This window comes from Nomascus leucogenys, chromosome 3 (assembly GCF_006542625.1).
Source record: "Nomascus leucogenys isolate Asia chromosome 3, Asia_NLE_v1, whole genome shotgun sequence".
Classification (NCBI taxonomy): Eukaryota; Metazoa; Chordata; class Mammalia; order Primates; family Hylobatidae; genus Nomascus; species Nomascus leucogenys.
The window spans coordinates 561933-567012 of NC_044383.1; the positions used below are offsets into that span (position 1 = coordinate 561933).

General features: G+C 62.3%; 1 long non-coding RNA gene across 2 annotated transcripts; it reads left to right on the forward strand.

Annotated features, from left to right (window-relative positions):
• The first annotated feature begins 1740 nt into the window (after positions 1–1740).
• On the forward strand, positions 1741–3924 carry LOC115832171. 2 transcript variants are annotated; one of them, XR_004027615.1, is made up of 3 exons: positions 1741–1785; positions 2026–2130; positions 3698–3924. It is a non-coding gene; the product is annotated as an uncharacterized LOC115832171 (long non-coding RNA). The 2 variants fall into 2 exon arrangements; XR_004027613.1 differs by lacking the exon at positions 1741–1785 and having other exon boundaries at positions 1987–2130.
• Positions 3925–5080: the final 1156 nt, after the last annotated feature.

Sequence of the window (5080 nt, forward strand, 5' to 3'; positions counted from 1 at the left end):
TTCCACACACAAACTTATAAAAACAGCTCATGGTACCGAAAATGGGCCCATCCAGAGGACACCCTGGCATCTGGGATCCAGCACCCGGGTCCCTGCCACAGCGGCCAGCGCCTCTCCCAGTGCCGAACCCTGCCCCTGCTGAGCTACCCCATGCTGGGTCCCTTCCGGGCAGCAGCATCCGCAGGCTATGAGGCCTGGGCCCTCAGAGGCAGAGGTCTCTGTCCCTGAGCTCAAGAGGAGGCCACCGCTGGGACGCCAGGCTGCACAGGTGGCATTTCCAGTACAAAGCACAAATCTGGCCCTGTCAGCACAGGGCACTGCTGGGAAAAACCATCCCTTGATTGCTTCCACCGGAATGTGACCTTTTTTAAAGCTTGTCACTTTGACTTCATTAGCATCTGACACCAACGCTTTCTCCCTGGAAGGATGCAGCTTCAGCCTCCCCAAGTGCAAGGAAACGCACACACGGAGCCTTAAGGAGCCACTCGGCTTCCCTGAGGCAGCGAGCTCGTAATCTGGAGCTACGAGAGGCACTGAGCAGCTGGAACGGGAGCTCTGGTGGGTTTGCCCCGCTAATGACAAGGTGTCAGGACTTCTTAATGAGACACGGAAACACTGCCTCCTCATGGCGCATCCTCATCTCCTCTCTCCCTCCCGCCCTTCCCACCCGGCGGCCTTCCCCACTGCGAGCAGAAGCCGTTCTCATACCGAAAGCGGCAGCCAGCAGGCAGGAACCGTCCCCAGAGGCTTTGCTCCAACTGCCTCCCTGTCGACCTACTTGATCCTCCTCCTAACCTGGGTGCTGTTATCACCCCAATTTCACCGATGAGGAAAGAGGTGCAGAGAGCGGAGACCCGCCAAGGCGGCAACGTGAGGATCTAAGAGTCCACAGTTCGGCTCGAGAGACAGCCGTCACTCCCGCCAGTACGCTCTGGGTCTGAGATTTGAAGTGAAGTCACAGATGCTTTTCATGAGCTTTACCTGTGAGTGGGGGCTCGGCAACACCACGGTGAGCCAACGCCCCACATCTCAGGGGATTAAGACCATGAAGGTTTCATGCCACTGTGGGTGTCTTGGGCTGTGCCCCCAGGTCCTCCCTGGGACCCAGATGGCGGAGCCAACCCTGCCATGGCCGCGGCCTGGGGAGCTGAGGCCGGAACAACGAGGTGGCTTGAGACGTCCCCTGGAAGGTGGAAGGTCACTGCCAAGTTGAATCCTAACCCCACTGCGGCCGTCACTCACCACATCAACCAACAGAGTGGTCAGCGATGGTGACGGCAGTGGGCGGGTTTCTGCTGAGACGCGCCTTGTCCCTGGTCTTACTGAATTGACGTTCCCCCAGTGAAACCGTGAACCTGCACTGGTGCTGAGGGAGTGTCGCGGTTTCGGCTCATCGGGACTCACCTGCAAAGCACCCTGACGGGCAACTAAAAGTCCACGCAGTGCACGATGCTGCCTCACACACACTCAGCAGAAGACAGATGCCCACAGGCGGCACCACTGGGGAATTCCCGACTCTCATGCAGTTTCTCTTTCAAAAGGACGTGGGCCTCCCAGCATGGCTCCCTCACGGCCACCACCGCCTCCCTGAGCCGGCGCCCCACCAAGAGCAGGGAGGCCCAGCCATGCCACACAGCACCCTCAGGGCCAGGCAACATCAGGGAGGCCCAGCCATGCCACACAGCACCCTCAGGGCCAGGCAACATCAGGGAGGCCCAGCCATGCCACACAGCACCCTCAGGGCCAGGCAACATCAGACCTGCTACCTCCGTGGGCCCTACTGCGGTACCGCCTCCCATAGCAGGCACCGTCCCCCACTCTGGGGAACGTAGCAGGAGCTGCCACAGGGTGGGAGATGGCCTGGCCATGACCTGTGACCCCACGGCTTCAGGAGGGAGGGAGGGGGAAGCCCTGCAAGGCCACGGCCGTGGGGGACCCTCAGACACAGCTGACTCCCTCAGACATAGCTGACTTCCACCCGCAAAACACACCCAGAGCCTTACTTCTCAGTTCCTTCTATTTCAGAGAAAAGTACATCTTCACAAATGCGGCTGGATCCACGCTGGAACAGAGGCCACTCGCCCAGACCCACCAGCCACGGATGGCCTCGCCGTGACAGTCTCCGCCCAGGTATGCCTGGAGTCTGCCGGGCGGGCGGGGCTGGTGCTGGGACGGGCTCAGGGTCATCACAGCACAACGCTGCGTTCGGGGTCCTCGGGGGCGAGGAGGGGCTCTCGCTGCCGCCTACAGGTCCCCTGAGCTTCCCCTTCAGGCTCCCAGTCCGTGGGGCCCTCCGTCCCGGCCACACAGTTGGTGACGCCAAGGCCCCCTGAGTTCACTGTCTTGGTCCCCATCGGCAGGGCCTGGGGAAAGTCACACCCAGACCCTCACTCTTCCCCTCAGCGGGGGTGGCCAGGGATGGCCGGGGACGTGCGGGCGTGGTGGGTGTTGGCCCGTCCAGCCGCAAGGACGGAAGCGTGCCACGGCTGTGGGGGTGGGAGGACCCGCGAGGATGCGACCACAGAGAGACCCCACAGAGCCAGACCCTGCTCCGGGAGGACAGAGGAGGCAGCATGGAACCCCAGACTTGGGGCTGAGGGGGTGGCAGCCCTGGGGACCCTGGATGCCGGGGGTCGTGGGAAGGCCGCCTGGTGAGCAATGCCCCGGCCCAGGGACCCAGGATTGCACACTTGGCAGCACTCGCACTTGGCTCCCAGGCTGAGGAGTCCAGTGAGCTGCTCACAGCTTCTGCCAGCAGCCCCTCTGCACCCCACCAGCCCCCCACACCCACCACCTCCTCCTCTGCCCCCCACCAGCCCCCCCACCCACCACTTCCTCCTCTGCACCCCACCAGCCCCCCACACCCACCACCTCCCCCTCTGCACCCCACCAGCCCCCCACACCCACCACCTCCTCCTCTGCACCCCACCAGCCCCCCCACACCCACCACCACCTCCTCTGCACCCCACCAGCCCCCCCACACCCACCACCTCCTCCTCTGCACCCCACCAGCCCCCCACACCCACCACCTCCCCCTCTGCACCCCACCAGTCCCCCCACACCCACCACCTCCTCCTCTGCACCCCACCAGCCCCCCACACCCACCACCTCCTCCTCTGCACCCCACCAGCCCCCCCACACCCACCACCTCCTCCTCTGCACCCCACCAGCCCCCCCACACCCACCTCCTCCTCCTTTGCACCCCACCAGCCTCCCCACACCCACCACCTCCTCCTCTGCACCCCACCAGCACCCCCACACCCACCACCTCCTCCTCTGCATCCCACCAGCACCCCCACACCCACCACCTCCTCCTCTGCACCCCACCAGCCCCCCCACACCCACCACCTCCTCCTCTGCACCCCGCCAGCCTGAGCCCTGGGGACCGACTGATACCACAGCCCAGGCTAAGGCTGGAACCTGGGACAGTCAGGGCGCCGTCCACCCTCTGTCCTCGAGGCTCCCTCTGTCGTTGAGGCTCACAGGCAGGACACCTAAACTACAGCCTGAGTGAAGGATGCTGGGACAAGGCCACCATGGCTGCCCCTTTTGCAGGAATGTCCAGCAGCCTCCATCGCTTGGGGGATGGGATTTAGGTTCAGGGAAAAGTGGTCTTTGATTGGGTGACCCCCAGACCCCCTATCTCTGTCTCTTTGTTAACTGACATGAATCCCTCCCCATCTCCTACTGTGAGCAGGGCCCGGCAGCCACGGGGTGGAGGCCGACCCCACACCCGAGTCCTCACCCAGGATCCTGCAGGAGACAGGAAAGGACTTGGGCTAAGAAGAAAAGGAGAGCAACGGTTCCGCTGAATAAAAACATGCAATGATAGGAAACGAAAGCCTGTAAAGTTCTAATCGCTGAGGCATGCGGTACCTTTCCATTTTCCTATACAGCAATAAATAAAATAGAGATGGCAAGTTTTAACCGTAGCATGGCAGTTACCTCTTCGGCACATTTCTCTTTAACAAGCGCAACAACAGTGAGTGCACCGTGGTTCGCTGTGACTGTAATAACATGCACAAACACCGCTCCAGCTTCAAACACTCCCAGGCAGCGCCTTCGTGGCTCCTTCTGCTTTTACTGAACAGACGTTTATTAAGTGGAGGCAGAGTCCGCAGCCCAGACTTGCACATCCAAGAGCAGGATGAGGACCTGAGGGAAGGGAAGGCTCCAGCGAGGGTGGTCAGACCGCTGGCCCCCCATGCACCCGTGACCACTGTGCTCCAGTTCCTCGTCTCCCCCTGGGTCTGGTGTGCAGTGTGAGGGCACCGATCTCACGGGGTCGTGCGAGGGCCCAGAGCAGGTCACCCTGTGGTGGAGGTCAGGGAGGGCTTCCCGTAGGAGGTGGTGCTGAGGGGTCTGGGTGAAGGGAGGCAGTGTTTTCCCAAGGGCAGGCATGACCTGCCAGCAGAACTGCTTCAGAGTCTCTGTAGTAATGTCTGAAAAATGAACTGGACAGAAAATAGCACGGTGTGTTCCACAGGAACACGGCAAGGACCCTCGGCACCCGGTGCCCACCCAGCTCAGTGCCCTGCTCTGGCCAGGCCGCAGGGAGTGGAGACACGGGCCTTGGGCCACCCCTGGCCCCTCCCAGGGTTTCTGCAGTTATAAATTAGGGAGTCCTCTAAGGACACCCCCTCCCTCAGCACCTCCACCCCCACCGCTGCCACTGACACCACCTGACCCAGGTGGTCCTCAGGAGCTCTCAGGGGTCCTGGCCCTGGGCTGAGACTGGCCGGAGACTTGGGGCCCCTCAGCCTCACTGCCCGCTTTCCACTGCTGCTTCCAAGTCAAGAGCTGGTCCCGGCCCAGAGCCCCGCAGTGTGTGGACGCCGACATGCCTCTTTGTCTCCCGGCAGAGTCACGCCTGCCACCTGGACCGTGACCACAGGTGGAGGCCCCAGGCTTGGCCAGAGGAGACAGAGATTGTGAGCTCCGGCCCCAAACCCGGGTCCCTGCAGAGCGCTGGTGGCTCTGGAAGCTGCTGAGTGGCAGATGGGGGCAGAGCCAAAGCACAGGCAAGCTGCGCAAGGCATGAAATGAACTCCAGCAAACTACCTTCATGACTAGACGTCGC